We start from the raw sequence: 11,508 nt of genomic DNA, 5'->3' as shown, positions 1-11,508 counted from the left end.
CCCTGAACCTGTACCCCTCCATAAACTTCTGTCTCACTGGAACGTACCAACGCTGAACTCCACACAAATATGCCCTGAACCTGTACCCTCCATGACCTCCCTGTCTCACTGGAACGTACCAATGCAGAACTCCACACAAATATGCCCTGAAAGTGTAACCGCCCATAACCTCCTTGTCTCACTGGAACGCACCAATGCAGAACTCCACACAAATATGCCCTGAACCTGTACCCTCCATAACGTCCCTGACTCACCGGAACGTACAAATGCAGAACTACACTCAAATATGCCCTGAACCTGTACCCCTCCATAACCTCCCTGTCTCACTGGAACGTACCAATGCAGAACTCCACACAAATATGCCCTGAACCTGTACCCTCCATAACCTCCCTGACTCACCGGAACGTACAAATGCAGAACTACACTCAAATATGCCCTGAACATGTACCCCTCCATAACCTCCCAGTCTCCCTGGAACGTACCACTGCTGAACACAACGTAAATATGCCCTGAACGTGTACCCTCCCATAACCTCCTTGTCAAAGTGGAGCGTACCAACGCAGAACTCCACACAAATATGCCCGGAACCTGTACCCCTCCATAACTTCCCTGTCTCACTGGAACGCACCAATGCCGAACTCCACTCTAATATGCCCTGAACCTGTATCCCTCCATAACCTTCTGTCTCACTGGAAAGTACCATTGCAGAACACCACACAAATATGCCCTGAAAGTGTACCCGCCCATAACCTCCTTGTCTCACTGGAACGCACCAATGCAGAACTCCACACAAATTTGCCCTGAACCTGTACCCCTGCATAACCTCCCTGTCTCACTGGAACGTACCAATGCAGAACTCCACACAAATATGCCCTGAACCTGCACCCTCCATAACCTCTCTGACTCACTGGAACGTAAAAATGCAGAACTACATTCAAATATGCCCTGAACCTGTAACACTCCATAACCTCCCAGTCTCACTGGAACGTACCATTGCAGAACACCACACAAATATGCCCTGAACGTCTACCCGCTCATAAGCTACTTGTCTCACTGGAACGTACCAATGCAGAACTCCACACAAATATGCCATGAACCGGTACCCTCCATAACCTCCCTGTCTCACTGGAAAGTACCAATGCAGAACTCCATTCAAATATGCCCTGAACCTGTACCCGACCATAACCTCCCTGTCTCACTTGAACGTACCACTGCAGAACTCCACACAAATATGCCCTGAACCTGTACCCTCCATAACCTCCCTGTCTCACTGGAACGTACCAATGCAGAACTACAAACAAATATGCCCTGAACCTGTGCCCCTCCATAACCTCCCTGTCTCACTGGAACGTACCAATGCAGACCTCCACACAAATATGCCCTGAACCTGTACCCCTCCATAACTTCCCTGTCTCACTGGAACGCACCAATGCCGAACTCCACTCAAATATGCCCTGAACCTGTACCCCTCCATAACCTTCGGTCTCACTGGAACATACCATTGCAGAACACCACACAAATATGCCCTGAAAGTGTAACCGCCCATAACCTCCTTGTCTCACTGGAACGCACCAATGCAGAACTCCACACAAATTTGCCCTGAACCAGCAACCCTCAATAACCTCCCTGTCTCACTGGAACGTACCAATGCAGAACTCCACTCAAATATGCCCTGATCCTGTACCGTGCATAATCTCCCTGTCTCACTGGAACGTACCAATGCAGAATTCCACACAAATATGCCCTGAACGTGTACCCGCCCATAACCTCCTTGACTCACTGGAACGCACCAATGCAGAAGTCCACACAAATTTGCTTTGAACCTGTACTCCTCCATAACCTCCCTGTCTCACTGGAACGTACCAATGCAGAACTCCACACAAATATGCCCTGCACCTGAACCCCTCCATAACCTCCCTGTCTCACTGGAACGTACCATTGCAGAACACCACACAAATATGCCCTGAACCTGTACCCATCCATAATCTCCCTGTCTCACTGGAACGTACCACTGCAGAACTCCACACAAATATGCCATGAACCGGTACCCTCCATAACCTCCCTGTCTCACTGGAAAGTACCAATGCAGAACTACAAACAAATATGCCCTGAACCTGTACCCCTCCATAACCTCCCTGTCTCACTGGAACGTACTACTGCAGAACTCCACACAAATATGCCATGAACCGGTACCCTCCATAACCTCCCTGTCTCACTGGAAAATAAAAATGCAGAACTACAAACAAATATGCCGTGAACCTGTACCCCTCCATAACCTCCCTGTCTCACTGGAACGTACCAATGCAGAACTCCACACAAATATGCCCTGAACCTGTACCCTCCATAACCTCCCTGACTCACCGGAACGTACAAATGCAGAACTACACTCAAATATGCCCTGAACCTGTACCCCTCCATAACCTCCCTGTCTCACTGGAACGTACCAATGCAGAACTCCACACAAATATGCCCTGAACCTGTACCCTCCATAACCTCCCTGACTCACCGGAACGTATAAATGCAGAACTACACTCAAATATGCCCTGAACCTGTACCCCTCCATAACCTCCCTGTCTCACTGGAACGTACCAATGCAGAACTCCACACAAATATGCCCTGAACCTGTACCCTCCATAACCTCCCTGACTCACCGGAACGTACAAATGCAGAACTACACTCAAATATGCCCTGAACATGTACCCCTCCATAACCTCCCAGTCTCCCTGGAACGTACCACTGCTGAACACAACGTAAATATGCCCTGAACGTGTACCCGCCCATTACCTCCTTGTCAAAGTGGAGCGTACCAACGCAGAACTCCACACAAATATGCCCGGAACCTGTACCCCTCCATAACTTCCCTGTCTCACTGGAACGCACCAATGCCGAACTCCACTCTAATATGCCCTGAACCTGTATCCCTCCATAACCTTCTGTCTCACTGGAAAGTACCATTGCAGAACACCACACAAATATGCCCTGAAAGTGTACCCGCCCATAACCTCCTTGTCTCACTGGAACGCACCAATGCAGAACTCCACACAAATTTGCCCTGAACCTGTACCCCTGCATAACCTCCCTGTCTCACTGGAACGTACCAATGCAGAACTCCACACAAATATGCCCTGAACCTGCACCCTCCATAACCTCTCTGACTCACTGGAACGTACAAATGCAGAACTACATTCAAATATGCCCTGAACCTGTAACACTCCATAACCTCCCAGTCTCACTGGAACGTACCATTGCAGAACACCACACAAATATGCCCTGAACGTCTACCCGCTCATAAGCTACTTGTCTCACTGGAACGTACCAATGCAGAACTCCACACAAATATGCCATGAACCGGTACCCTCCATAACCTCCCTGTCTCACTGGAAAGTACCAATGCAGAACTCCATTCAAATATGCCCTGAACCTGTACCCGACCATAACCTCCCTGTCTCACTTGAAAGTACCACTGCAGAAATCCACACAAATATGCCCTGAACCTGTACCCTCCATAACCTCCCTGTCTCACTGGAACGTACCAATGCAGAACTACAAACAAATATGCCCTGAACCTGTGCCCCTCCATAACCTCCCTGTCTCACTGGAACGTACCAATGCAGACCTCCACAGAAATATGCCCTGAACCTGTACCCCTCCATAACTTCCCTGTCTCACTGGAACGCACCAATGCCGAACTCCACTCAAATATGCCCTGAACCTGTACCCCTCCATAACCTTCGGTCTCACTGGAACATACCATTGCAGAACACCACACAAATATGCCCTGAAAGTGTAACCGCCCATAACCTCCTTGTCTCACTGGAACGCACCAATGCAGAACTCCACACAAATTTGCCCTGAACCAGCAACCCTCAATAACCTCCCTGTCTCACTGGAACGTACCAATGCAGAACTCCACTCAAATATGCCCTGATCCTGTACCGTGCATAATCTCCCTGTCTCACTGGAACGTACCAATGCAGAATTCCACACAAATATGCCCTGAACGTGTACCCGCCCATAACCTCCTTGTCTCACTGGAACGCACCAATGCAGAACTCCACACAAATTTGCCCTGAACCTGTACCCCTCCATAACCTCCCTGTCTCACTGGAACGTACCAATGCAGAACTCCACACAAATATGCCCTGCAACTGAACCCCTCCATAACCTCCCTGTCTCACTGGAACGTACCATTGCAGAACACCACACAAATATGCCCTGAACCTGTACCCATCCATAATCTCCCTGTCTCACTGGAACGTACCACTGCAGAACTCCACACAAATATGCCATGAACCGGTACCCTCCATAACCTCCCTGTCTCACTGGAAAGTACCAATGCAGAACTACAAACAAATATGCCCTGAACCTGTACCCCTCCATAACCTCCCTGTCTCACTGGAACGTACTACTGCAGAACTCCACACAAATATGCCATGAACCGGTACCCTCCATAACCTCCCTGTCTCACTGGAAAATAAAAATGCAGAACTACAAACAAATATGCCGTGAACCTGTACCCCTCCATAACCTCCCTGTCTCACTGGAACGTACCAATGCAGAACTCCACACAAATATGCCCTGAACCTGTACACCTCCATAACTTCCCTGTCTCACTGGAACGCACCAATGCCGAACTCCACTCAAATATGCCCTGAACCTGTATCCCTCCATAACCTCCCTGTCTCACTGGAACGTACCACTGAAGAACACCACACAAATATGCCCTGAACGTGTACCCGCTCATAAGCTCCTTGTCTCACTGGAACGTACCATTGCAGAACACCACATAAATATGCCCTGAAAGTGTAACCGCCCATAACCTCCTTGTCTCACTGGAACGCAGCAATGCAGAACTCCACACAAATTTGCCCTGAACCTGTACCCCTCAATAACCTCCCTGTCTCACTGGAACGTACCAATGCAGAATTCCACACAAATATGCCCTGAACGTGTACCCGCACATAACCTCCTTGTCTCACTGGAACGCACCAATGCAGAACTCCTCACAAATTTGCCCTGAACCTGTACCCCTCCATAACCTCCCTGTCTCTCTGGAACGTACCAATGCAGAACTCCACACAAATATGCCCTGCACCTGTACCCCTCCATAACCTCCCTGTCTCACTGGAACGTACCATTGCAGAACACCACACAAATATGCCCTGAACCTGTACCCCTCCATAACTTCCCTGTCTCACTGGAACGCACCAATGCCGAACTCCACTCAAATATGCCCTGAACCTGTACCCCTCCATAACCTTCGGTCTCACTGGAACATACCATTGCAGAACACCACACAAATATGCCCTGAACCAGCAACCCTCAATAACCTCCCTGTCTCACTGGAACGTACCAATGCAGAACTCCACTCAAATATGCCCTGATCCTGTACCGTGCATAATCTCCCTGTCTCACTGGAACGTACCAATGCAGAATTCCACACAAATATGCCCTGAACGTGTACCCGCCCATAACCTCCTTGTCTCACTGGAACGCACCAATGCAGAACTCCACACAAATTTGCCCTGAACCTGTACCCCTCCATAACCTCCCTGTCTCACTGGAACGTACCAATGCAGAACTCCACACAAATATGCCCTGCACCTGAACCCCTCCATAACCTCCCTGTCTCACTGGAACGTACCAATGCAGAACTCCACTCAAATATGCCCTGATCCTGTACCGTGCATAATCTCCCTGTCTCACTGGAACGTACCAATGCAGAATTCCACACAAATATGCCCTGCACCTGTACCCCTCCATAACCTCCCTGTCTCACTGGAACGTACCATTGCAGAACACCACACAAATATGCCCTGAACCTGTACCCCTCCATAACTTCCCTGTCTCACTAGAACGCACCAATGCCGAACTCCACTCAAATATGCCCTGAACCTGTACCCCTCCATAAACTTCTGTCTCACTGGAACGTACCAACGCTGAACTCCACACAAATATGCCCTGAACCTGTACCCTCCATGACCTCCCTGTCTCACTGGAACGTACCAATGCAGAACTCCACACAAATATGCCCTGAAAGTGTAACCGCCCATAACCTCCTTGTCTCACTGGAACGCACCAATGCAGAACTCCACACAAATATGCCCTGAACCTGTACCCTCCATAACCTCCCTGACTCACCGGAACGTACAAATGCAGAACTACACTCAAATATGCCCTGAACCTGTACCCCTCCATAACCTCCCTGTCTCACTGGAACGTACCAATGCAGAACTCCACACAAATATGCCCTGAACCTGTACCCTCCATAACCTCCCTGACTCACCGGAACGTACAAATGCAGAACTACACTCAAATATGCCCTGAACATGTACCCCTCCATAACCTCCCAGTCTCCCTGGAACGTACCACTGCTGAACACAACGTAAATATGCCCTGAACGTGTACCCGCCCATAACCTCCTTGTCAAAGTGGAGCGTACCAACGCAGAACTCCACACAAATATGCCCGGAACCTGTACCCCTCCATAATTTCCCTGTCTCACTGGAACGCACCAATGCCGAACTCCACTCTAATATGCCCTGAACCTGTATCCCTCCATAACCTTCTGTCTCACTGGAAAGTACCATTGCAGAACACCACACAAATATGCCCTGAAAGTGTACCCGCCCATAACCTCCTTGTCTCACTGGAACGCACCAATGCAGAACTCCACACAAATTTGCCCTGAACCTGTACCCCTGCATAACCTCCCTGTCTCACTGGAACGTACCAATGCAGAACTCCACACAAATATGCCCTGAACCTGCACCCTCCATAACCTCTCTGACTCACTGGAACGTACAAATGCAGAACTACATTCAAATATGCCCTGAACCTGTAACACTCCATAACCTCCCAGTCTCACTGGAACGTACCATTGCAGAACACCACACAAATATGCCCTGAACCTGTACCCCTCCATAACTTCCCTGTCTCACTGGAACGCACCAATGCCGAACTCCACTCAAATATGCCCTGAACCTGTACCCCTCCATAACCTTCGGTCTCACTGGAACATACCATTGCAGAACACCACACAAATATGCCCTGAAGGTGTAACCGCCCATAACCTCCTTGTCTCACTGGAACGCACCAATGCAGAACTCCACACAAATTTGCCCTGAACCAGCAACCCTCAATAACCTCCCTGTCTCACTGGAACGTACCAATGCAGAACTCCACTCAAATATGCCCTGATCCTGTACCGTGCATAATCTCCCTGTCTCACTGGAACGTACCAATGCAGAATTCCACACAAATATGCCCTGAACGTGTACCCGCCCATAACCTCCTTGTCTCACTGGAACGCACCAATGCAGAACTCCACACAAATTTGCCCTGAACCTGTACCCCTCCATAACCTCCCTGTCTCACTGGAACGTACCAATGCAGAACTCCACACAAATATGCCCTGCACCTGAACCCCTCCATAACCTCCCTGTCTCACTGGAACGTACCATTGCAGAACACCACACAAATATGCCCTGAACCTGTACCCATCCATAATCTCCCTGTCTCACTGGAACGTACCACTGCAGAACTCCACACAAATATGCCATGAACCGGTACCCTCCATAACCTCCCTGTCTCACTGGAAAGTACCAATGCAGAACTACAAACAAATATGCCCTGAACCTGTACCCCTCCATAACCTCCCTGTCTCACTGGAACGTACTACTGCAGAACTCCACACAAATATGCCATGAACCGGTACCCTCCATAACCTCCCTGTCTCACTGGAAAATAAAAATGCAGAACTACAAACAAATATGCCGTGAACCTGTACCCCTCCATAACCTCCCTGTCTCACTGGAACGTACCAATGCAGAACTACAAACAAATATGCCCTGAACCTGTACCCCTCCATAACCTCCCTGTCTCACTGGAACGTACTACTGCAGAACTCCACACAAATATGCCATGAACCGGTACCCTCCATAACCTCCCTGTCTCACTGGAAAATAAAAATGCAGAACTACAAACAAATATGCCGTGAACCTGTACCCCTCCATAACCTCCCTGTCTCACTGGAACGTACCAATGCAGAACTCCACACAAATATGCCCTGAACCTGTACACCTCCATAACTTCCCTGTCTCACTGGAACGCACCAATGCCGAACTCCACTCAAATATGCCCTGAACCTGTATCCCTCCATAACCTCCCTGTCTCACTGGAACGTACCACTGAAGAACACCACACAAATATGCCCTGAACGTGTACCCGCTCATAAGCTCCTTGTCTCACTGGAACGTACCATTGCAGAACACCACATAAATATGCCCTGAAAGTGTAACCGCCCATAACCTCCTTGTCTCACTGGAACGCAGCAATGCAGAACTCCACACAAATTTGCCCTGAACCTGTACCCCTCAATAACCTCCCTGTCTCACTGGAACGTACCAATGCAGAATTCCACACAAATATGCCCTGAACGTGTACCCGCACATAACCTCCTTGTCTCACTGGAACGCACCAATGCAGAACTCCTCACAAATTTGCCCTGAACCTGTACCCCTCCATAACCTCCCTGTCTCTCTGGAACGTACCAATGCAGAACTCCACACAAATATGCCCTGCACCTGTACCCCTCCATAACCTCCCTGTCTCACTGGAACGTACCATTGCAGAACACCACACAAATATGCCCTGAACCTGTACCCCTCCATAACTTCCCTGTCTCACTGGAACGCACCAATGCCGAACTCCACTCAAATATGCCCTGAACCTGTACCCCTCCATAACCTTCGGTCTCACTGGAACATACCATTGCAGAACACCACACAAATATGCCCTGAACCAGCAACCCTCAATAACCTCCCTGTCTCACTGGAACGTACCAATGCAGAACTCCACTCAAATATGCCCTGATCCTGTACCGTGCATAATCTCCCTGTCTCACTGGAACGTACCAATGCAGAATTCCACACAAATATGCCCTGAACGTGTACCCGCCCATAACCTCCTTGTCTCACTGGAACGCACCAATGCAGAACTCCACACAAATTTGCCCTGAACCTGTACCCCTCCATAACCTCCCTGTCTCACTGGAACGTACCAATGCAGAACTCCACACAAATATGCCCTGCACCTGAACCCCTCCATAACCTCCCTGTCTCACTGGAACGTACCAATGCAGAACTCCACTCAAATATGCCCTGATCCTGTACCGTGCATAATCTCCCTGTCTCACTGGAACGTACCAATGCAGAATTCCACACAAATATGCCCTGCACCTGTACCCCTCCATAACCTCCCTGTCTCACTGGAACGTACCATTGCAGAACACCACACAAATATGCCCTGAACCTGTACCCCTCCATAACTTCCCTGTCTCACTAGAACGCACCAATGCCGAACTCCACTCAAATATGCCCTGAACCTGTACCCCTCCATAAACTTCTGTCTCACTGGAACGTACCAACGCTGAACTCCACACAAATATGCCCTGAACCTGTACCCTCCATGACCTCCCTGTCTCACTGGAACGTACCAATGCAGAACTCCACACAAATATGCCCTGAAAGTGTAACCGCCCATAACCTCCTTGTCTCACTGGAACGCACCAATGCAGAACTCCACACAAATATGCCCTGAACCTGTACCCTCCATAACCTCCCTGACTCACCGGAACGTACAAATGCAGAACTACACTCAAATATGCCCTGAACCTGTACCCCTCCATAACCTCCCTGTCTCACTGGAACGTACCAATGCAGAACTCCACACAAATATGCCCTGAACCTGTACCCTCCATAACCTCCCTGACTCACCGGAACGTACAAATGCAGAACTACACTCAAATATGCCCTGAACATGTACCCCTCCATAACCTCCCAGTCTCCCTGGAACGTACCACTGCTGAACACAACGTAAATATGCCCTGAACGTGTACCCGCCCATAACCTCCTTGTCAAAGTGGAGCGTACCAACGCAGAACTCCACACAAATATGCCCGGAACCTGTACCCCTCCATAATTTCCCTGTCTCACTGGAACGCACCAATGCCGAACTCCACTCTAATATGCCCTGAACCTGTATCCCTCCATAACCTTCTGTCTCACTGGAAAGTACCATTGCAGAACACCACACAAATATGCCCTGAAAGTGTACCCGCCCATAACCTCCTTGTCTCACTGGAACGCACCAATGCAGAACTCCACACAAATTTGCCCTGAACCTGTACCCCTGCATAACCTCCCTGTCTCACTGGAACGTACCAATGCAGAACTCCACACAAATATGCCCTGAACCTGCACCCTCCATAACCTCTCTGACTCACTGGAACGTACAAATGCAGAACTACATTCAAATATGCCCTGAACCTGTAACACTCCATAACCTCCCAGTCTCACTGGAACGTACCATTGCAGAACACCACACAAATATGCCCTGAACCTGTACCCCTCCATAACTTCCCTGTCTCACTGGAACGCACCAATGCCGAACTCCACTCAAATATGCCCTGAACCTGTACCCCTCCATAACCTTCGGTCTCACTGGAACATACCATTGCAGAACACCACACAAATATGCCCTGAAGGTGTAACCGCCCATAACCTCCTTGTCTCACTGGAACGCACCAATGCAGAACTCCACACAAATTTGCCCTGAACCAGCAACCCTCAATAACCTCCCTGTCTCACTGGAACGTACCAATGCAGAACTCCACTCAAATATGCCCTGATCCTGTACCGTGCATAATCTCCCTGTCTCACTGGAACGTACCAATGCAGAATTCCACACAAATATGCCCTGAACGTGTACCCGCCCATAACCTCCTTGTCTCACTGGAACGCACCAATGCAGAACTCCACACAAATTTGCCCTGAACCTGTACCCCTCCATAACCTCCCTGTCTCACTGGAACGTACCAATGCAGAACTCCACACAAATATGCCCTGCACCTGAACCCCTCCATAACCTCCCTGTCTCACTGGAACGTACCATTGCAGAACACCACACAAATATGCCCTGAACCTGTACCCATCCATAATCTCCCTGTCTCACTGGAACGTACCACTGCAGAACTCCACACAAATATGCCATGAACCGGTACCCTCCATAACCTCCCTGTCTCACTGGAAAGTACCAATGCAGAACTACAAACAAATATGCCCTGAACCTGTACCCCTCCATAACCTCCCTGTCTCACTGGAACGTACTACTGCAGAACTCCACACAAATATGCCATGAACCGGTACCCTCCATAACCTCCCTGTCTCACTGGAAAATAAAAATGCAGAACTACAAACAAATATGCCGTGAACCTGTACCCCTCCATAACCTCCCTGTCTCACTGGAACGTACCAATGCAGAACTCCACACAAATATGCCCTGAACCTGTACCCCCCCATAACTTCCCTGTCTCACTGGAACGCACCAATGCCGAACTCCACTCAAATATGTTCTGAACCTGTATCCCTCCATAACCTCCCTGTCTCACTGGAACGTACCACTGAAGAACACCACACAAATATGCCCTGAACGTGTACCCGCTCATAA

Source organism: Hemitrygon akajei, unplaced genomic scaffold (assembly GCF_048418815.1).
Source record: "Hemitrygon akajei unplaced genomic scaffold, sHemAka1.3 Scf000098, whole genome shotgun sequence".
In the NCBI taxonomy this organism is placed as follows: Eukaryota; Metazoa; Chordata; class Chondrichthyes; order Myliobatiformes; family Dasyatidae; genus Hemitrygon; species Hemitrygon akajei.
The sequence above is the reverse complement of the archived record's forward strand: the minus strand, read 5'-3'. Positions refer to the sequence as shown.